The sequence below is a fragment of the Trachypithecus francoisi genome, unplaced genomic scaffold (assembly GCF_009764315.1).
Source record: "Trachypithecus francoisi isolate TF-2019V2 unplaced genomic scaffold, Tfra_2.0 Lachesis_group2, whole genome shotgun sequence".
NCBI classification, from domain to species: Eukaryota; Metazoa; Chordata; class Mammalia; order Primates; family Cercopithecidae; genus Trachypithecus; species Trachypithecus francoisi.
Window position 1 is genome coordinate 58,194,397 of NW_022681465.1, and position 25,218 is coordinate 58,219,614.

Consider the following 25,218-nt stretch of genomic DNA (forward strand, 5'->3'; position numbering starts at 1 on the left):
GCCTCAGGAAACTTACAATCATGGCAGAAGACAAAAGGAAAGCAAATGCCTTCTTCACATGTCGGTGGGAGACAGAAAGAGCGAGAGGGAAGTGCTACACACTTTTAAACCACCAAATCTTGCAAGAATTCACTCACTATCATGAGAACAGCATGGGGCAAATCTACCTCCACGATCTAATCACCCCTCACCTGGTCACTGCCCAACACTGGGATGTTGAGGCCCGTGCCGGGGGTAGTGGAGAATGAACAGACACAGACACAAAAGACAAAGACAAACAGAGAACATGGCGGCCGCGCCTAAAGCCTCCGCCTCACTTTATTTATACCCCATAAATCCCACGTCAGCAAAAATGACATAATACAAAACAAACTTTCTGCACCCAGGTATAACCTACTGCTTAGTTCTTTGTTTCTAAGTTCTTTCTTATTTTGTCTGCCTTCTTGGCGCCTACTAGAGTTCATTAAAAGTTCAACTAGAGATAGTATCCTTGACTACTGGAGTTCATTGAAAGTGCAACTAGCTAGAGATACTGTCCTTGAGCCCTATCTATTCTCAGCATATTATTTTCAATGGCCCCTGCACTGGGAATTACAATTCAACATGAGACTGGAGTAGAGGCACAGAGCCAAAACATATCATAGCATTAAACACAAATGGTCATGCAGTACCCATATTTGAATATTGTTTTGATCTCTGTAAGTCCATTACATGTAATTAATGGAATTCTGGCAAATTTTAATTTACTACTTGGATATTCTAAGTTAATCAATTCATAATATAATCTAAAGAGGGGTACATAGTAACAAAAACTTCAGATATTTTAAATGTAAAACTAAATTAAATGTAAGAGTTCTTTTTTTTTTTTTTTTGGAATTTGGAAATGACCTACACTTTTAACATGACACATAAGAATTAAATTAGGTGGCCGGACACGGAGGCTCATGCTTGTAATCTGACCACTTTGGGAGGCCAAAACAGGCAGATCACTTGAGGTCAGGAGTTTGAGACCAGCCTGACCAACATGGTGTAATCCCATCTGTACTAAAAATACAAAAGTTAGCCAGGCGAATTGGTGTATGCCTGTAATTGCAGCTGCTCTGGAGGCTGAGGCAGGAGAATCGCTTGAACCTGGGAGGTGGAGGCTGTAATGAGCCGAGATTGTGCCACTGCACTCCCTCCTGGGTGTGAGTGAGACTGTCTCAAAAAAAGAATTAAAATGGTTAATGTAACAGCTACAATTGGATTGTATAACGTGTGAGTGGGGAGAAGTTATACTTCTTTAATTTAGGTTCTTAGTGTAAAACCTATATTTTAATACTATTTGTACAGCTAAATAATTTAATGGTAAAATAAAAGACTATTTTTGAAGTTGTCTATGAGCTTATTGTTTCCTCTAAAGGTTCTCGTACCATGAGAGGGAGATATCCAGGTTTTGATGCAGTACTTTTGTGCTCCTTTTTGTTTTTCCACCTCCTTATCCTGGCAGGATTCTTATATCATATAACATTTGCTATCATCTATACAGAAAAGCTACATGATGGTCCACACATCTCCAGGATGAGGTTCCTCACAGGACAAGCTTAGTAGTCATATCAGGACAATTCTCTTAACAATTGCTGAATGACACTAATGAACCATCAGATGTGGAACAAGATTTGAAACTTATAATATTGAATACAAACAGGAAGTAAAATCTTAGAAGTAGACTGTCTGCGTGCATTTTCTAAACTTTATTTTTCTCAAGGCATCAAAGATGGTATATTACCTCTTTTTTGTAAATACCTGCCTGTGCCCAATGAACAATGAACAGCTAGAATTAGCACTTCTTTTTATTCGTTTTTATTCTCTGCTTGTAATGCAGTGTCTGGTCTATAATTATGCTCAATATGCCCTTTGTTAATTAAACTGAAATGTGGATAAACAAATAAACTCACAGGTGTTTCTTCTGTCTAAACAGAAATATTAATTTTTGAATGATTCTTAAAACAATTTGCCCTATTATTTTACTTGCAAGAGCTCAAACAATTATGGAAATGTTCTTTACTTCATAACAAATAATGCAAAAATTACTTCATAGTAAATGATGTAATAAGTAATTTAACATAAGAATTAACTTATTTGAGTTATAGAAAAAAACAGATTACTTGTTTGTCTAAATATTACCTCTTAGAATTTCTTAGGAGTTGGAACAAAATTAGAAATACACACAAACAGACTTTACATTTATCTTGAAAATCTATATTTAATTATTTTGTAAATGCAATAAAAAAGCTGAAACACATTGGGAGTATATGCAACATACTGTCTTACTCTGTTTTGTGTTACTATAACCAAATATCAAAGACTGGTTAATTTATAAAGAACAGAAATGTATTGCCTCAGAATTCTGGAGGCAGAGAAGTCCAAGACTAAGGCACCAGCATTTGGTCTGTTAAGGGCATTCTGGCCTTGTCTCCACAGGGCAGAAGGTGGAAGAGCAAGCCAGCCAAATGCTGGGTGAAGCCCCTTTTATGAAGACCTTAATCCCATTCACGATCAAGACGCTCTCACGGCCTTCTCACCTCTTAATGAATCCACTTCTTAATACCATCACATTGGCAATACCTGAATTTTGGAGAGGCCATGTTCAAACCATAGCAAATACCGTGTGGACACAATAGTTTACTCCACAAAGTATACGATGAGCAATGCAATTATTTGAAAGGATGTTTTTGTAGATGTTAAAAATCATCATGACTTTTTGGCATTAAAACAAATTACTTATTTTTAGGTCAGGCGATCTGGCATTATTAGGACAGTCATTTATTTTAAAGATATATATTTAACCTCTTGATTGTACTTACATAGTAATGTCTGTTTTATGCCTAAAGTGCTGCAAATTTTGAAAAACTCATGATTTAAACACCCTGCTGCCCATTAAAATAGTTATCTTTTCAATCAAAAGTGCTTTAGAGTCTGTTCAGTTTAGTTTAGTTTTAGTTCACATAATAACTATTCCATTAGTTCACATAATAACTACTCCATTAACCCATATTTGCAATGCTCTCAAAATGCTCTCAAATATAACATATGCAACTCTGCAAGTAAAAAGAACATATATATATATAATAAATAATGTAACTGATTAGGTGTCAAATTTGTTTTCTCTCTCTGTAAGTGTGTAAGATCTTTTCGTGTAGATTTTTTGCTAAAAGTTGTGTTTAACAAATCTTCCTTATAAATATAAATTTAAAAATGTCTGATTTACATGTATGGAATAAAACTGAATCTGACGGCTGAATTTAAGTTTAAGACATTACAAACATTTAAATTATTTTATTTATACATTTAGGAAATAATTCAACCTTTTAAATAAACTTTAAAGGGTAGATAGAGCCAAATACCCAGGACTCAAAACTCTAAGATAGCATAATAAATAAATAAATAATAAATAATGATGAATCAAAGCACTGAAAAAATATGAAATGAGAAATTTGTGGCTTGAGGATGTAATCTATAGAGAAACAAACAAGAATTACAGTGAACTTTTTGTTAGAAACCATGCAACTAAGAAGAGTGTGAAGCAAAATATTTAATGTGTTAAAAGAAAAACAAATAAATATAATGTGGAATACTATATACAGTGAAGTTATCATTCAAGAGTAAAGATTATTTTCAGCCTATTTAACTTTGGAAATATTTTAAAACATGTATTATAGTCACCTGACAATTGATAGAAATATCTAGGCAGATATACTTATTTTTTTAATTTATCTATAGTATAAATTAGCTTAGAACCCGAGTAAAGCCATTTAGGAAATAATATAGAATTAAAGTAGAAGTTGTTCTAGGAAAAAGCCTTGAAGAATTTCAGTCTTGAATCATCGTGTGGGAATATAGATAATGAGATACAAAGGAATCTATAAATTAGTTACCACAGCTGTAAGAAACACCAAGTAATGTTGTTAAAGACAAGCAAGGTCAGACCAGACACAGTGGTTCATGCCTGTAATCCAAGACCTTTGGGAGGCTAAGTAAGGAGAACGGCTTGAGTCCAGGAGTTCAAGATCAGCCTGGGCAACATGGTGTAACCTCCATTTCTACAAAAATTAAAAAACAAACAAATAGGTTTGATACTGTGTGCCTGTGATCCTAGCTACTTGGGAGGCTTAGGTAGGAGGCTTACTTGAGCTCCAGAGGTCAAGGCTGTAGTGAGCCAAGATTGCGCTACTGCACTCCAGCCTGGGCAACAAAGCAACATTGTGTCAAAAAAAAAAAAAAAGCAATTCAAAATTGTTTTATCTCCATTATAAAAGTGTCAACTGCACTAAAGTTGGTTTAGAAACACTGAGACTTCTGTCACTGTGACTGAACATGCACACTGGGTTATCTACCCCTTGCAGAAACATTAGATTTTGGAAGGCAGTGTTTGAGACGAATAACTTTCAACAAAAGATACTAAAAGAGGTAATAAAAGTCTCCACCGTCTACATCTCCATCCAAAATGAATGTGAATTGAACCTGGAACACTTGAAGATGACCTACATGTCAATAGGCTCTGCCCAGTTACTGCATGCCCACTGTCACTCCACAACTGGGAACCAAGCCTTTCTTCAGCTATGAATGAAGCGGACTTTTATCTTGAGATGAGATATTGAGAGAGTTATTCTCATTTAGCCAATGGTTCCACTGACTACATTTAGAGGCAAAAGCAACTTTTTTATTAAAGAAATGTTTCACCAGTATAAACCTGTAGGACTTACAAATATCAAGTCAAAATGTGGATTTACCATGATCATGTGGTATAAAAGAATACAAGCCGCTTTAAGTGGAAATTCAGCTAGAAACATACATAATACACATAAATCATTAAGGACTGAAGATATTAGAATAATAAAAACTATAAAAAATATATGTATGAAAACTTTATAAACAAAAGAGGCAATACAAAAATCATTCTGTGAAAGACTATTAGGAATCAAAGGACAACCCTCTTAAAATGGATTTTCCATAAATAAAGTCTGTAACTTAATGTACTGAAATTAACTGGAAAGAAAACATATCTAAAAAGAATTAAACACCAAAAGACATATGGATACAAAATATGAACAGATAAGCTATATGGAGGATAAAATAAGAAGATTTAATATATATGTATATATCACTTAGCACCTCAAGTGTAAAGAGCAGAAAAAACGGACGTGAGATAATATTGGAAGAGACAAAGTTTGTATCTCTTTAAATAGATCGATGTCCAAAGCAAAATAAATAACATGAAATTCGATACTGAAACTGAGTATTGCCAAAGACAGAAACAAATTTTAAAAATACTAGAGAAAAGAGAGACCATGTGAAAGGAGTGAAAATGACAATTGTAGAAAGACTGGATAACCAAAACAGGGAAACTGTGGTTATCATCAAACTGCTGAGAGAATGTGGGCATTAATCATGCCTAGTCTAAGATGTTGTTGGGTGTTCTCCACTCGACGCTCTGGTTTTAGTCCAAATTTCTTCATATGTGCTTGGAACCTGGAAGTTTACAGGTAGCATCAAACAGTTGTCTTGCACTCTGAACTGTCCTTTGTTTCAGTCAATGGGTAATCATCAGCTGGAGAGAAGAGAATGAAAGAAAGAGTCAAGATAATTATTCCTTAGATTTCTTACCTACAGGACCATAAATTGGTGAAGATTTCTCTTTCGAAGTCTTCTAGTCATTTACACTTGATCTTAGCCAAAAGGTTGGAAGCTATCTTCTAGCATTTACGGTGGGCCTTTTCTAAAACTACAGATCTTACTAGTTCCAATATCACCGCCTCATTGTATCTTTCAGGCCTCAAAATGGGAATTTCTCGAGGCTGTTCCTAGCCCCAGGGTGCTTCATTATCCCTGGTCGATATTATTCAGGCTCACACTTTGTTATATAGTCTGTTCTATATTATTCCATTTGAGTGTGCTACTTGTTTCTACTTTAAGGCCCTAAATAATATTTTATTTTAAGGGTGAAATAGTAACATATAGTGATAAATGAGTTTAAGTACTAGGAAACTTAGATAAGAAAATATCTAGATAAAAATATTCAGTGATTTATATTCCTTTGACTATATACCCAATAATGGGATTACTGGGTCAAATGGTATTTCTGGTTCTAGATCTTTCAAGAATCACCACATTGTCTTCCACGATGGTTGAACTAAATTACATTCCCAAAAACAGTGTAAATAAATAAATAAATAAAATTATGGAAACAAAAACTCTTACTGGGGATATACTAACCATAAGAAAGCTAGGAATATTTAATTAGCATAATACCACTGATAATTGGTGAAAATAAAATGCAGCATTTTGGTTACAGAGGAACACTAAGTAATGGTAAAATATTTAACTCACTAGGAAGATATAATGGATCTTCACATACCTAATAAAATAACCTAAGTCTAAAGAATGAAAATGTTGTCGAAATTTCAGGGACAATTTAACAAATACATAGACATAGTAGAAGATAGTGACAAATCTTCTTCAAATATTTATTTAGAAACCACAAATTTGGGAAAATATTAAAAATTAATAGCCTTGTTCTAATGGATAAATCTATTGAATATTAAATCGCATTCTCTAACCACAATGTAATTAAGTAAATAATTTTCTAAATAGTTAAAAATGCATCATGGACTCACAGACATACACACCACATACAGCCTATTACTTCTAAATATTGTATGGACCATGCAGAAATTAAGAGAAAAAGTTAAAATAACTTAGAGACAAATGATTCAGAAGTACTAAATATCAAAAATCACTGAAGAAAATGAGTATATCTAGCAAGTAGTTTTATAACAATAGTATTTATATTAGGAAAGCATAAAGATGAAAAATTGTAAGTTCCAGCTTAAGAAGAAGCCAGAATACAAAATAGAAAGGTAGAAAATTAAATAAACCAGGGAAGACGAAGATAGTTTTTGATGAATAAAATTCATCCAAATTTAATATTTTAAAAACACTAACAAAGTACTAAAAACTGAGAATATTGATTAATAAAAGGGAAGATATGATACACTAAAGAATAAGTGGGAATAAATACCACAGACATAAAAATAATTTAATAAAACTATGAAAAACTTCAGTACACTTGAAAATCTAGATGAAATGGCAACATGAAGAAAAAGTTGTATCTAAAGAGACATGAGACGCACAGAATAACGCAATATTTTCACTATTTATTAAACAATGAGGCAGAACTTAAATCAATTCAGAACAAAAATATCAGTTATGGTTAGTGTTAATGGTAATGGTTTTCAAACTTTCCAAAATAAATCACTCTAATTTTATTTATATTTCTCATATGCATGCACATATTTTTGCACGAACACTCACAGAGACACACACACCATACACTCACCTCATAGGTTTACATAAAGTGATAAAATTCAGGACATAGTTAAAATAAATTATCAAATTAGAAATATCTTTGATAAAATGATACCGACTTTGTATCATTATGCTTATGCTTAATGCTTATGCTAGGAAAATGTTAGAAGTATTCATTTTAAAAAGTAAGACAAAACTAATAATTATATGGAAACTTTCATTATCGCGTTTATGCATAGAGCTTGAATTCCAAGAAAAAATAAGACATAAGTATATAAAAACAAGAGAATAATGGAAAGTCTTTGCAAATGGTATAATTTACTATATGAAAGAGTTTAAAAAAAAAAAACACAGAAATATGGTGGAACAATTAAGAGAGTTTAGGGGTTGATTCCTCAGATCTATACTTTTAAAAATGCAGTTCTGGGAGGCCGAGACGGGCAGATCACAAGGTCCGGAGATCGAGACCATCCTGGCTAATCCGGTGAAACCCCGTCTCTACGAAAAAAATACGAAAAACTAGCCAGGCGAGTTGGTGGGCGCCTGTAGTCCCAGCTACTCGGGAGGCTGAGGCAGGAGAATGGTGTAAACCCGGGAGGCGGAGCTTGCAGTGAGCTGAGATCCGGCCACTGCACTGCAGCCTGGGCAACAGAGACTCCGTCTCAAAAAAAAAAAAAAAAAAGAAAGAAAGAAATGCAGTTCTAGGCCCGGTGCAGTGGCTCACGCCTGTAATTCCAGCACTTTGGGAGGCTGAGGAGGGCAGATCACGAGGTCAGGAGTTCGAGACCAGCCTGGTCAAGAGACCAGTGTGGCCGATATGGTGAAACCTCGTCTTTATTAAAAATACAAAAATTAGCCGGGCGTGGTGGCGGGCGCCTGTAATCTCAGCTACTCCGGAGGCTGAGATAGGAGAATTGCTTGAACCTGGGAGGCGGAGGTTGCAGTGGGCCGAGATTACGCCACTGCACTCCAGTCTGGGCGACAGAGGGAGACTCCGACTCAAAAAACAAAAATCTAATTTTAGTAAGTTCCAGTTGGCAATAACAACAGCCAAAAGACATTTAGAAGTAAATTTAACACAGTATGTTTGGACCTGCAATAACATATTTAAAAACTTAATTGTGAGATGTTACATGAGGCTTAAATAAATGAACACATAAAGGAAATTTATGACCAATAAGACTCAGTCATAATATTGCTATTTCCCCTCAAATTGTTTTATGCAATTAATGCCGTTCCAAGATTTGTCATGAAACCTGTTTATTTGAAAATAAATTTATTAGTTTTGAAAAAATTATATAAAAACCAAAAGCGTCAAAATAGTCAACATCCTCCTCCAGAAGAAGACTAAAGAAATTGGACTTGTAGATGTCAAGATGTTAATAAGTCTGTAGTAATTCAGATAATCCATGTTAGTACTGGGTCAATGCAACATACTAGAGGCCCCAGATAACGATACATGCACTCACACAAACCCACAACTTCACATATATGGATCCTAGATTTACCATGTAATTAGTATTGTAGGTTGTTGGATTAGGGATGACACAATCACATTCATCCCCCATCACACCCCTACTTTGAAGAAATACCATTGTTTCATAGGTTGGTAAATTTTTTGTTTTTCTGTAAAAAGCAATCAACCCAACTCTCTCGGCCATGGGTGTGTTCCTGTTGTTTTTCATTGACGAGCATAGATAGTTGAGAGGGCATTATATATTTTGTAACGCTTGATAATGGTAATGTGATTATATAAAAATATATCCTTAATCTGAGATGATGCCATGCTGAAGAACATTTTTAGAGTATCATAAATTTTTCACTTTTACATTTCTTTACATTTTCTCATGACCGGAAAGAAGAATCAAAGATTCCAACTAAGGTGTGTATTTTGCTGTTGTTGTTTTATGTTTTTGTTTTAGAAAGGGTTTCACTTTGTGCCCATGCGGTTGCGCTACCACAGCTCACTGCAACCTCGACCTCCCGTGTTCTAGCAATCTTCCTGCCTCAGCCTGTCAAGTAGCTGAGACTACAAGTATCATCCCACCACACCCAGCTAATTTTTAAATTTTTTCTACAGACAGAATTTCACCGTGTTGCCCAGGGTGGTCTCCAAGTCCTTGTTGAAGCAATCTGCCCACTTCAGCCTCTCAAAGTGCTGGCATTACAGGTGTGAGCCACTGCTCTTGGCCTCCAGCTAAGTTCCAGAAGTTGTAACATTTGTTTTCTGTGTTTACACATTGAAATTATGTTTTGTTAAACACATTTCTATGACTCACAAGGTGGAGCAAAACTTCTTCCGTAATTTTATGCATCATCTCTCTCCAGCCTATTACAGACATAATCAACATTTGATCAGGAACAGAAAAAGGTTGGTGTGTTTCCCATCCCATGTTTCTGTCCATCTCTATTCCCACCTGGATTTCATCAGAAGAATCTCAGGGTCTTCCAGGAGGAGGAACCAGTATCTTCAGCAATAGGTAGATACACACTGCTCTACAGAATAAATGCCTGCTCATACTGTGCAGTTACTTTGATGATGAGGAAATTGACGGAAGTTCCTAGAGTTTGGAAGACATAGAGATATACATATTTTGCATTGCACCTGGAAAGTTCTAAAGACAAGAGCCCAGTTAAAGTTCCTTTGACCACATGCAAAGAAAAAGTGCTGAAAAGGGCTGAACCTGCCTCTGCAGAATTAGCTGCCTCTAAAAATTCTAATTTTCTTCATTATCAAAGTGGAACCTATAGGAAGATACACATAGGGATATCTTAAGAGAACTTCCTGCTAAAATGATCTGACACAAACAAATGAAGTGGTGTAGAGTATATCACTGAATCAGAGAACTCAAAAGCATTCTTCGAAGGTCAGCTCTAGAAAGTTCAACTAGATATTAGTATTAAATATTCCGATCAAAACACCCAAAAATGCCTCAAGAAAAAAAAAAGCCAAGAATTAATGCTAGAATCCATCAATACTTAAGTAAGACCTGCATATTTTCCTTACACTCCTGGAGAAACCATGTACAGTTAGCAATATGAAGAAGAATAAGAATGGTAAGTATAAGATCCAGATGGAATAATGAAGACAATATCTCTCTTCCTTGTTACTGGATTCTGAATTAACCAGGGAATTATACTAATTGCTTACATTTATTATAAGCAGCAAACAGTGCTTACTATTTGCCAGCAATCCTCGATGAATTAATTTATTTAATCTTCACAATAACCTTATAAGGTGGTAATTATTATTACTACCCACCATTTTAGAGTTGAGAAAACTAAAGCATATAGAGTTTGAATAACTTGCCCAAGTTTACATTGCAGCTGGTATTCAATTTCAGGTACTTAGTTTCCAGAGTATGTCCTCTTAACCTCCATTCATAACTACATCCAGTTGTGAATAATCTTTGAAAATATGAATAATTTATTTAACTTTTTTATATGAAGGAACAAGACTTTTCTAAAAACAAGCAGTAAGTGGGAGAGCTGTTAGAATTGCCAGAGACATGATCAGTAGGCTGAATATGAATTCAGATAAGCTTGCTGGATGTCATATTGAGAAAAATAGAAACATTGTTTTCCCTGGTAGCATTTGACAAAGTCCAGGTCTTGCTATATGCCCAACACATCAATTTCCTATTTTAAAAATTCATCAGGTTCAATGTTAATCTGTACAAATATATTAATGCTGAAGTAGAATGGTGACAATTACACTGAAATGAAACCTACAGAGATCCACTTTATTTTATTAAGAAAGCAAATTATTTTGCTGCCTAGTGTTTTTTTAAGGAAGGAAGAAAATTCTGTTTATTAATATTAAGGCCTGACGTGTGAGGAGAAGATGATCAAATTCCTTAAATGTTTAGTGCCTTACCTGTTTTCTTCATGATGCCAGAGCCCATTTTATCCCTGATAGATTTCTGAAAATTTTGATTAGGTTAATCACATGATTATAAAGATCGTGGTTAATCAAATTCCAGGATATTATGTTTATATAATTTTTGTTTGTTTGTTTTTATTATTTCAAAAGAAACATCTGTGAAGTTATCATTCTAGGCACATAAAGTAGGATTTTGAGGATCCCGGCTTGTTGTGGTCACACCTTCTGCAATGTATGAACTTGTCTATTTGTGGAAAAGAACACAGAAAAGGTGGCACATGTTACTATGTGTTTTTTTATCTAACAGCACTGGACAGAGTCAGAAGCCAAAATGATAAAAAGAAGTGTAGTAAGCACACTGTAAAAATAGAAACCTCTTTTTGGACAAAAGATACCACAAATGTAAAGAGACAGGAATTCATAAAATGTGGTTAAGAATTCACTCACATGGGCAAATATACTTGAAATAAATAAAGTTATTTTTTATCATATCCTCAACAACCTGACCTCCTGGGTCTTCTTTATTTTCCTGGAAAACTAGATTGGACACAAAGAAACCCATACTCAGAGAGCTGAAAAGATGACAGTCGTCTTTTTGTCAGGTAGTCAAGAAAGAGGCAATATGTACATGCAGGTGAAAGCAAGATTAGAGATCTGCTTCTACTTAGAAAGTTTCACTACTAAATCTTATGTAAAAAAAGCTTTCCACAAATCTTAGCCAACACTGATATTTAAGCTAGCATCTGGACAGTTGTTTCAGTTCACTACCTTGTAGGTGTAACTTTAGAATTATTGAAGAGTCCTAAAGGTTGAAAAGCAAGGAAAGATGTCTAGATTCTCACTGTGAGAATCACAAAACACATAAATTATATTTCACACACCACAGCTGGAAACCTTTAAGCAATTCAGGAGGAGTGAATACACTTTACTTACAGAAATGAAAACCTACCTAGACAGGATATTCTTAAGTAAGGAGGTTCCTCTGTTCCATTGGCTGATATAATTAGAGATGAAACTGAAAATTCAGACTGTACTTATTTTGAGTTTTGTTTATTACCCTATCCATCTGAAATATTTAAAGTACATACAAACTGTCTATGTGAGTCTTGCAGGTAAGTCAAAATCATGTTTTGCAGAAACCTTAACTTGTTCCCATTTTTCCCCCTTTGTTTATTACACCTGCCTCATCCTAAAAAGAATTTGAGGTGCCAATGTATTGTTTAGCTACTATTAAGTTATGAATAACAATTTAGCTGCCAGGAAGTTTATATTAATAGTGAACCAAGAACTGAATGGTTAAGGTTTTTCCTCTATACATTCATCCCTAAATAATTATTTGTGATCCACTTTGAATTAATAGAATGAAATTAGCATTTTAAATAGTCAAAAACACAGTTCTATTTTGATCTTCTTTCAAACATTAATTTTGACTTTTTAAATATCACCTTTAAACATGTTAATAAAATTGAGCTGCAATTCTATTATGCATAATAACAGATATCCACAATGGCACTACTTTTTACAAAGTATGACATTGTATTAGTTTTTGAAAAATATATTTTTTTCTGAAGAATAATAAAAGGTAAAATAATATTTTAGTATTATGTATTTCATGTAAAATCAAATTTAATTTTTCTTTGTCAAATATCCTACTTTTAAAAAAAGTTATATTGAATTCATCTCTCTTCTCATAAAAATAACAGTGACTACTATTTTATCTCATTAATTTGTTTTATTATTATATTTACTGACACGATGTAACTGTATGTTTTGGTAGTCATAAGAAGAAATGGATGCTGTTTACTAAAGGCCAATTTCCACTAACTTATCTTCACCTGGTGAACTTCCATTTTCTACTTTAAGGATGAATCTGTCACCTAGAGAACAAACCTGTGGGTTTAAGTTTCAGAGCAACCTTATTTGAGACATAAAGACCAATATATAATTTTCAACTTTCTTTTTCTGATATATTAGAAAGTTCATTATATTCTCCGTGTAAGAGCAAAAAGCATATTTGAGTGCTCAAGATGATCTATTATTTTGTCTGTTATAATGAGATTTTGTAATTCTATTTTTGTAAAGCATCTAGTTCAGTAAAAATAAAACAAAAATCACTTATTACACACAGCTAAAGATGTATTATTTATGAAAACATCCTACCACCCCCATTTTAAAAGTATATTCTGGCTAGCGTATGAAGAGTTACAATTCTTAAACTTATATGCTGGAGATTTCCTTTGTCTGGGACTTAAAATCAATCATAATTAACTGCACATGTATCTACTTGATCTTTTAATTTTCAATAAGGTAAACATTTTTAGATTAATAATACACTTGAAAATTTTTTTTTGTTGCTGTTTTAAAGTAAGTGGACTGTCTCAATTTATATCTGGTACATTAATTTCAAGATTACTAATTTGCTTTAAGTCAATAAGAAGATGAATCTGCTTGTAGTTAGTTAAGCAAAATTAAATGTATTGCAAGTGTCTGTAGAGTTATTCATGGTTTTGGCACAGATACATTGTGCTTCCTTAGAATATTATGACTTATAAAAAGAAGAAAATCATATGGCAAGCTTAGACCTTAATGTCATAGTAACAAAATGATTGAAAACAATATTTCAGCTTCTTGGAAAATTTGCCTAGAGATATTGCCTCTATGTTGAACATAGTACTTTTATTTTTAAGTGTAAATAAATAGGATCTATTTTGAATGATCATAGAGGCATTCTACTGGAATGTCTCCCCTTAGTAACAGCTCAGATGTATGTAAAATGGTTAACAGGTACGAACTTCCAATTGATGACTGTCAACGTCTCCAAACTCAATGCTGGAGAACACAGCAATAGAGTTTCCAAATTAAAAATGGATATTCACCATGTCTTCTTCTCCCTATGCATCCACTTTTCTTTTTTTTAAGAAAATGCAAATACATTCAGCTACAGACTTAAAGCCATTGATATGTGTCTTCAATGCTAGGAAACCTATCAACAGCAGTTCCATTTATAATAGATCTGTTCTTATTAAAAATAATCCTGGCTGGGCGCAGTGGCTCACGCCTGTAATCCCAGTACCTTGGGAGGCTGAGGAGAGTGGATCACGAGTTCAGGAAATCGAGACCATCCTGGCTAAGACGGTGAAACCCTGTCTCTACTAAAACTCAAAAAAAAAAAAAAAAAAAAAATACCAGGAGTGGTGGTGCGCACCGGTAGTCCACCTTGTCAGAAGGCTGAGGCAGGAAAATGGCATGAACCTGGGAATCAGAGCTTGCAGCGAGCCGCGATCGCGCCAAAGCACTCCAGCCTGGGAGACAGAGCCAGACTCTAACAACAACAACAAAAATCCTAAATTATGTGATTATCTAAAGATGGCTATGCACAGTTGATGAGTTTAACTAGTGACAGCATGAATTGCATATATTGATTGTGTCCAGGAAGGAAGACTTATTTTAAAATATATTCACAAAAGTATGGCCTATCCTAGATTATTATTTGGAATAGGGTGATAAAGATTGTTACTGCATTTTTTTCTCTAATCTCTGGTTAATCATTCTCAACACAAAGAAAACCATTCAGATTTCCTAGCATAGAGTAATAGAAATTGAGGAAAAGCAATATTGATCTTTTTTTTGTTTTTTTAAAGCAATACCACTTAATTTTTTTTAGAAAAAAAAAAAACTGAAGCATGGAGGAAATTGCGGAATCCTTTGAGTTAAAATTAAACAGATAAATTAAAAACTGACACTCCATTCCTAACACTCTATTGAGTTATAATCCTTCCTCTTCTGCATTTCTTCTATATCAAAGCAGACCATTCTGTTCTTGAGGAAGAGTATCTTCTATGTAGAATTCTCAGGCTATATAAAGGAATTAAAGGACTTACCAAAGAACAAAAAGGAAAATGAGTATCAGAATTATTACATATTAGTTTTGAGTAATTCATTTCAATGAAGAGTCATTATGGAAAGTTAATTTTTAATACTTTAATTTCAAATACTATATTGATTTGAAAGATATAATAGTTTAGCTTTGGACTAAATAAAGAACGAGCAATTAATTATTTTAAAATACTTCTAGTACACATAGTCTCATATTCTGGATAAAATTTTAAAAATAATTTTGAAGCTGCCCGGAGTATTAGCTCTGTTACTGAGAAAAGCATCTTTTAACTACTTTCATGCATCATGCCATGTGTGTATGGCATTTCATTTAAATGTAGCATTTTTTAAAGAAAGATTGTTTACCACTTTACTGACCTAGTAGAGAATGGTTTTTAATTTTAAGTATTTATATAATGTTGATCAGATCTTTCCCTCCATTTTACCGATTGCCAGATATGAAACACCTCCCTAGTGGACAACCTCCCTGCTCCCTGCACAGCTTCCTGTGAGATCTCTGTGACATCAGCCATCCTGATAGCTGGATATTTGCATAGTCTGTTCTCACATTACTTTTGAATATACAGGCCATATGCATCGACAGTTTACCCTTATTTTGTGTTGCTGGGAACCCCTGGAATCATTAACGATGCTCTGGTCAGTCTCTGATTCCCTGCCATCCTTGAGTTGTCTATGCTTTCTGTCAGTGGAGGCCTAGTTCTGTCAGTTTTATGGAGACATTGATTCAATTCCAGAGTAAGAAAAAGAAGCATTTTAAAAAGCATCCATTTAAAGGACTCTGGAGGAAATGAGTCAATAAATGCATACATATTATTCCTTGCTGTTCATTTTATTCCTAACCTTGCAAGTGGACCTTTTATGTCTCTATTTTTATTTTTTTTTTCTTCAACTTTTATTTTAAGTTCTGGGGTACATGTGCAGGATGTGCAGGTTTGTTACATAGGTAAACATGTGCCATGGTGGTTTGCTGCACAAATCAGCCCATCACCCGGATATTAAACCCAGCATCCATCAGCTATTCTTCCTGATGCTCTCCTTCCCCACCACCTCCAATGCCTCCCATCCTAACTGCCTTCCCCACCCCCAACAAACTATATCTCCTCACTGGGTGGGGCCTCGCTGTGGGAATTTCAGCAACTCTAGCCAGGGTTATAGCAACAGATCTCTGATCTCTCCCTGGGATGGAGTCCCTGAAGGGAGGGGCAGCAGCCACTGTCTCCGCCATTCAGCCAAATTAGTCTTTCCATGCTGCTGGCTCTGGAGTGGCCGGTCAGTGCAAAGCACCTGCTCTTGCCAAGGGACAGCCAGACTGCTTCTTTAAGCAGGTCTATGTCTCTGTTTTTATAAAGGAGAAGCTCATGCTAGATACGTTAAAAAAAAATCATAAGCATTATTAAAATGAACACTAGTGTGTTCTCTTTGGCACTTGGCTACTGACATTTTGCTGTTTAGCTGGTAGGAAAAAAGTAGCCCAGGCTCTCAACCACCTGTGAAGTTGTTCACTTTCCGCTCACCCTCTAAAAAATATCAGGGTCAGGGAGAAAAACTGAATGCATACAGGAGCTATTATCTCGAGCACAAAGGAAATGTTTATTATCCCTCAATGCGCCTAACTTTGAGCCAATAATGTTGTAATAATTGAGGTTAGCATGCAGACGAGGTGACAAACCAAAGGAGGCTATCGGTGGCTGCTGGGACTCTGGTTTGGCCCTAGGCTACCAAGAAGTGTTTCTTATCACAAGCGATCTATCCCATTTGTTAGGAATAAAAACTTGGTAGTTTGAGGATGTAACATAAAATCATTATAGATTGTGCCATTGCCTAGAACATCACCTGATTGCCTATAACAGTAGTAGATAAAAGATTAGGATTCAATTATGGGAATCAAAGACAAATTCTTCTCATTACTGAACTGCTAAGCAGGATTTTTTAAAGCACCAAAGAAGCCAGTGCTATTTTGAATGTTGGAAGATTTACTGGGGACATCAGGGGAAAAACAAATAGAAGTTCTTCCTCATTTGCTTTTGATTTGCTATACTAAGCATTGCCTTTCTAGAAAAAAAAAACAAGTCTATTTGTACCCGAATAGGCAATCTTATTGCCATTTTTGTAGTCATTTGTACAACATTATCTACCTAAGAAATCTTTCTTGAAATGCAAAAAAAAAAAAAAAAAAAAATCTATGGAAATTTCATATATGATAAAGCGAAAATCTCAAATTAGCATGGAAAGGATGGTGTTTTACATAAGTGGTTCTGGAATAACTAGAGTCATGTGGAGAAAGTTAAAATTGGATCTCTTCCTTGTATCATACATGAGGATGTATACTTCAAGTAGACAGAGATTTTAATATTAAAATACAATTAGACAAGTGACAGAAGAAAATGTATGATTCACTCACAGGTAAGTGAAAATATGTGCTATTACACAAGCTTCCAAGTACATAAAAGAACATAGTCACATATTTGATCATATACAATATTTTTTAATGTTAAAAAAATCACCATAACTGGGTAAAAAGGCAGACCACACACTGAGAAATATTTACAAAGCATATTCTAAATGCATATGAGCTTTTCAAAGCTAGAATTAAAAACAAAGAAATATGCTAGAGCTATGAACAAATATTGCATAGAAAAATGAATTGTAAATTGTCTATATGTGTAAGTATACATACATTCACACTCAAAAATGATACATTTATGTTAAATAAGATTAAAATACCATAAAATGAAAATTCTTTCATTGGGGAAAAATGAATTAATTCAAAAAATATTGATAGTTTTTTAACAACATTAATCACAATGGGACCACTCAATAGTGGAGATGTTTAAAATTGCAACTCTTCAACAATTACTGCCAGAACAACTTTTAATTCTTCTTCCCTTGCTGTAATAAATTAAAGTGAAGAAATGAACAAGTTTTAAGCAGACTACACATTCCTATAATAAAGACTTCAGTGTCGAAAACACTGGGGCATTGGAGGTACAGGCATACCTACTTTTATTGTGCCTCCCAGATATTACACTTATCCGATACTGTGTTTTTACAAACTGAGGGTTTGCAGCAACCTCACCTCCAGCAAGTCTGTTGGTGTCATTTTTTTTCAATGACACGTGCTCACTTCATGTCTCTGTGTAATTCTTGCAACATTTCAAAATCTATTATTATTATTATATCTGTTTTAATGATGTGTGATCAGTGTTATTTAATGTTATTGTTGTAATCATTTTGGGTAACCACAAATCACGCCCATACAAGATGCCAAACTTAATCATAAATGTGTGTGTTCCCATGGAATACTATGCAGCCATCAAAAAGGATGAGTTTGCGTCCTTTGTAGGGACATGGATGCAGCTGGAAACCATCATTCTTAGCAAACTATCACAAGAAGAGAAAACCAAACACCGCATGTTCTCACTCATAGGTGGGAACTGAACAATGAGATCACTTGGACTCGGGAAGGGGAACATCACACACTGGGGCCTATCATGGGGAGGGGGGAGGAGGGAGGGATTGCATTGGGGAGTTATACATGATATAAACGTTATGCACATGTACCCTAGAACTTAAAGTATAATAATAAAAAGTAAATAAATAAATAAATAAATGTGTGTGTTCTGACAGCTCCACCAACAAGCTGTTCTCCTGTTTCTCTTCGTCTCCTCTGGGCTCCCTATTCCTTGAGATATTTCAATTTAGTATTGAAATTGTCTCAATTAATAATAACCCTACAATGGCCTCTAAGTGTTCAAGTAAAAGGAAGAATCTCAAGTCTTTCACTCTAAATCAAAATCTAGAAGTGATTATAAACTTAGTGAGAACGGTATATCAAAAGCCAAGACCGGTGCAAAACTAGGCCTCTTGTGCCAAACAACCAAACTGCAAATGTAAAGGGGAAATTCCTTAAGGAAATTAAAAGTGCCTCTTCAGGGAACACATTGATAATAAGAAAATGAAACACCCTTGTTGCTAGGATATGGATAAAGTTTGATGGTCTAGATAGAAGAGCGAAACAGTTACAATATTTCCTAAGCCAAAGTCTAATCCAGAGCAAGACCCTAATTGTCTTCAATTCCATGAAGCCTGACAAAGGGGAAGAAGCTGAGGAAGAAATTTGAAGCTAAAAGAGATTGGTTCATGAGGTTTAAGGACAGAAGTCATCGTTTTCACATAACAGTGAAAGATGAAGCAGCAAGTACTGATGTGTGAAGCTACAACAAATCAACTAGAAGATCTAGATAAGATCTTTGATGAAAGTGACTACACAAAACATTGATCAATGTAGATAAAATGGGTCTTACATTGGAGAAAGATGCCACCTAGAACTTTCGTAGCTGGAGAGGATTACCTGACTTCAAATCTTCAAAAGATAGACTAACACTCTTATTAGAGGCTAATGCAGCTGGGTACTTCAAGTTGAAGCCAATGCTCATTTTCCATACAAAAAATCCTACAGTCCTTAAGAGTTATGCCAAGTCTATTCTGCCTGTGCTCTATAAATGGAACAACAAAGGCTGGCTGACAGCAAATTTGTTTGCAGCATGGTTTACTGAATATTTTAAGCCCATCTTTGAGATCTAATACTCAAGAAAAAAAATTCATTTGAAAATATTATTGTTCATTGACAATGTATCTGGTCACCCAAGATCCTTGATGGAGATGTACAAGTAGGTTAACACTGTTTCTATGCCTGATAACAGAGCATCCGTCCTGCAGCCCATAAATTAAGGGGTAATTTCAACTTTCAAGTCTTGTAACTTAAGAAATACATTTCATAAGGCTATAGACGCCATAGACAAAGATTCCTATGATAGATCTTGGCAAAGTAAATTGAGAACTGGAAAGGAGGCACATTTAATTTTATTTATTTATTTATTTATTTATTTATTTATTTATTTAGAGATGGAGTCTCACTTTGTTACCCAGGTTGGAGTGCAGTGGCACGATCCCGGCTCACTGCAATCTCTGCCTCCCAGGTTCAAGGGATTCTCCTGGCTCAGTATCCCATATAGCTCAAATTACAGGCATTCACTACCACGCCCAGCTAATTTTTACTATTTTTAGTACAGACAGTGTTTCACCACGTTGGTCAGGCTGGTCTCTAACTTCTAACCTTAAATGATCCTCTTGCCTCGACCTACCAAGGTGCTGGGATTATAGGCATGAGCCACTGTGCCCAGCCAGGAGTCACATTTTAGATATCATTAAAATATTCGTGATTCATAGGAAGAGATCAAAATATCAACATTAATAATAGTTTGAAAGAACTTGATTCCAATCCTCATGGGTCGCTGTGAGGGGTTTAAGACTTCAGTGAAGGAAGTTATTGAAGATGTCCCAGAAATAACAAGAGAACTAGAGTTAGAAATGAAAGCTAAAGATGTGATTGAATTCCTGCAATCTCATGATAAAACTTAAACAAATGTGGAGTTGCTTCTAATGGATGAGCAAAGGGAAGTGGTTTCCTGAGATGCAATCTACTTCTGCTGAAGATACTATGAACACTATTGAAATGAAAACAAAGGATTTAGAATATTACATAAACTCAGTTGATAAAGAAGGGTCCGGATTTGAGAGGAGTGACTCCAATTTTAAAGTAAGTTCTACTGTGAGTAAACTGCTGTTAAACAGCATCGCATGCTACTGAGAAATATTTCATGGAAGGAAGAGTCCATTGATGTGGCAAAGTTTATTGTTGTCTGAGTTTAAGAATTTGCCACAGCCTCCTCAACCTTCATCATCCACCAGCCTAATCACTCAGCAGCCCTCAACATCTAGGCAAAATCCTCCACCAGCAAAAAGGTTATGACACACGGAAGGCTCTAATGATGTTAGTATATTTTAGCAATAAAGTATTTTCTTAATTAAGGTATGTAAATTGTTGGTTTTAGTAGTAATGCTATTTCACACTTAAAGCACTACAGGATAATATAAACATAACTTTTATACATACTGGAAAACCCCATAATTTGTTTGACTAGCTTTATTGTGATACTCACTTTGTTCTAGTAGTCTGGGATGGAATCTGCATTATCTCTCAGTTATGCCTGCATTGAAGCATGTGTTCTTAAAACGTTTAGGCCACCATAAACATATATATGTGTATATATGTTTGTATATATATGGCATATATATGTTGAAACTTTAAAATCTATACATTACATAATGTTTTCTACTTTTTAAAATCTCAGAAAATGACCATTTACTTGTTGAAAATATACTCACCTTTAAGGCAATATTTATGTTTAAATATGGTTTATGTTTGTTAGATGAAAAAGCAGGGTTTTGTCTTTTATACTTAACTTATTTCATTGTATAACTAAAAGAATTTTAGTGTAAGTTGCATCCAAACTATTTTAAGTTACCAGTTACTCAGAGTACAGATTGTTTAAATTTTCAGAGACATTTGCTAAATCTGGAATAAAGCAACCTAGCTCTATAGATCTTGTCTTTCTCTTCCTTACCTAGCTTGCTTCCCTTCATTGTCTACTTATTTATGTATTCTTGAATGTATTTTTTATATTGTCCTAGTTTTATATATATCTCCTGTGCTTATGTTGAAAGCTCTTCTGAAAAAATTCTTGTCTAATGACATCCCATTTGAGTTTACACACATCTGCTACTCTTGGATGAACAAAATTTAATATTGGAGAATATTAGAACAATACCACCTTAATTATATCCTCCCCCCAATAAATAGATATTTATTCAGTGATATTTTCATAGGTGAAACAAAATGTATGAAGTCACAGGCAATTGGAGAACTTTCTGCAATACTTATAATAATATGGGTCAAAGATCCATTGAGCAGACATCCTATGAATATCTTATCTTTGGAACATAAAAGTGGAGCATATGGCATAATTCAAGATCCAAAATGAAACTTAGAACAACTTAGAACACTCATTTCATTTTTATTTAAACCGTAAATGATTTATTTACACTTACATTGTTCATAACATTTTCTCTCTGCTAAAATGACAAATGTGAAACATGCTGCTTTCATTTACTGGCATGTATTTAAATAAATACTGCATTAAACAAATACCCAAATAAAAGTCAAAAGCCTAATCAAAGATTTCTTTGATTTGTTTCCATATGTGTAACACAACCTGCATAATAAAAGTCTTCTGCCGCAATTCATATATCAAGGAAAGTCGATGAGGGTCTCATCTTAGAATTAATGACAAAACACCATGATATTACTTCTGACATCAATTGCTGCCTTTAAGCAGTGAATTTCCGCTTAGCCAACCATTACCTCTATTTAATCAAAATAATTACCTCTGCAAATCCCAAATACTAGAACTGGTTGGAAGGAAAACAGGACTGGATTTTAAGTTTTGTTATAAGAAATCTTAAAGATGTTTTAAAAAATAAAAAGTATATAGTGATTATACACATAGCAATTTACTGTTTTCTACAATTATCTATTCATAGTCAATGTTGTTTTATTTCTATCCCACATACTTCTTTTATCACTCCCATGAATTACTTTGAAGTGAATTCCAATATCGTACAGCTTCATTCATAAACATGCTAGTATATACTGTAAAAAATAAAGACATAAAAATGTATTCAAAACACTATTAATAAACCTAAAACAAAAAAGGATAACTCCCTAACAACATTAAAATACGTTCTCTTTATACCCATCACAGTTTATTTATTGAATAAACTGGTTATAGAGTTATCAACAGTCTGGAATTTTTCTCATTGCAATTGTAGAATTGTTTTAAAAATGCCTTTGTCATGATATTACTTCCAAATTGGCAAATATATTTAGAGACCTGATTAAATCCCACCCCGACCCCGACCACCACCACAAGAAAGAATGCTTCAGAGGTTGGTTGGTTTTTTAATCAGGAGGCACGTGTTATTTAGTTGTCTTCTATTTGTAATGCATTGATGATTATGCCTAGAATTCCTATATCTTATTAGAGTTCCAAATATCATAATATTCTAAATTTCTTAACTCATGAGCAGTAATAATTTTGTAAAAAATGTATTATATTAGTCAGGGTTCTCTAGATGGACAGAACTAATAGGATAGATGTATAAGGGAGTTTACATCTAATAGGATAGATGTATAAAGGAGTTATAAGGGAGTTTATTAAGGAGAATTGACTCACATGATCACAAGATGAAGCCCCATGATAGGCCATCTACAAACTGAGGAGCAAGGAAGCCAGTCTGAGTCCCAAAACTGCAAAAGTAGGGAAGCCAACAGTGCAGTCTTCAGTCTGTAGTTGAAGGCCTGACAGCACGAGGTAAACCGCTGGTGTAAGTCCAAGAGTTCAAAGGCTGAAGAACTTGGAGTCTGATGTTCAAGGGCAGGAAGCATCCAGCATGAAAGAAAGATGAAGGCCAGAAGACTCAGCAAGTCTGCTCCGTCCACCTTCTTCTGCCTGCTTTATTCTAGCTGTGCTGCGAGCTGATTAGATGGTTCCCACCCAGATAGAGGATGGGTCTGCCTCTCCCAATCCGCTGACTCAAAAGTTAATCTCCTTTGGCAACACCCTCACAGACACCCCGGGAACAATACTTTGCATCCTTCAATCCAATCAAGTTGATAATATTAACCATCACATGCATCAATTTAAAATATTTATATATTTCAATCCATTGCATCATTACACTTTTGGGCAGTCAGTTATGGCATTCCTGACCTGTAGAAACTTCTTCAAACTGACCCTTTATCCCTTTATAAATGACCTCAGTAGTCCACTTCCTTGTTTTCCACTCTGACAAGATATTTATAGAGATCCAACCAATCTGGGACATTTTAATATTGTAATTTGTGTTATTAAAAATTAAGCCAGGACAAGGAAGCATAAATCAGTATTCTCCTGGGACAAATGAAATTGTTATCCTAATTTACATTCACATTACCCTTTCAAATTTTTGTAGATTCCTGGTCATGACCTGGAATTTTTTTTTTTTTTTTTTTTTTGCATTTAATGTTCCTTCTCACTATGCTTTTCACTTAACATTTTCTTTGACATGTCAAAGACAATATATCAACGTTGTAAATATATTCACCGTATACTCATAATGAACAAAGACCTTTATAGTTTTTACAATTTATTATCATAAGCCCCATCAATGGGTAATTAAAAAGAAACTGAATTTATTCCTATGAAATTCATAACTGTATTTGATGACTTAAAGAGGCTCTTTATGTAATAGTCAGTCTCTCTTATTACCTGGCATCCATTCACCTTGTCCCCTCCCTGAAATAGTGCCGGTTTTCTATGACTGTGTCACACACATTAAAGGACTTCCTGATTTGTTCAGTGTGCATGCAGCTCTGTCATCTGTCACTTTTTTATCCTGGAACCCTATATGTTCCCGAAGCTTAAGTGGAGCAGTGACATAACTTATGATTTAGGTTCCTCAGCTTTAACAATCACAGATGTATACTGCTCTCTGTCTTGTGACAAACCATCTGAAACTACGCCACATCCTCCATGACCTAGATAGTGCACCTCGCCTGATTCTGCTCCTCACCATAAATGGTGGTTCCTTTTAAGGCAAGCGTTTCAGGCCGCCTCTAAGTTCTTCCTGGAAAATCTAGATTGGTTCAGGAAATAACCACACAGCTTTACCCCATCTAACCTCTCAGAGCACCTAAGTTTACTTGGATGTGGTCATTTCAGATTTAGACAAGAATTCTAAAGGGGCAACTCTATCATAAGGAGATTTTTTCCCTGGGCACACGTTCTAACTACCTTATGGATAATCTTCTGTAGAAATGTTACCACTGAAGAGAAAATTCAGAACACAGTAGACTGACAGCATTTTGATCTTGCAGGATATTTTTCTTCCATTGGCTATGAACCTTTGGGATAGAAATGGGTTGATCTGTCTCAGTCATATTCTTCTTCCTTAGAATCTTGTCTACACTTTGAGAAGAAAGCTATGACCTAATCTAGCTTTCTGTCAACCATAATGCCTTGCTTAAGATCTCAAATCATATCATCTTCTAGTGTCTCAGTTTCAAAAAAGAAAGCTGCAATTAGAAGATAATTTTAGTGGGAAATTAAGATTCATCTCTTTCACATTCGCAAAATATAATTCTCATTTTA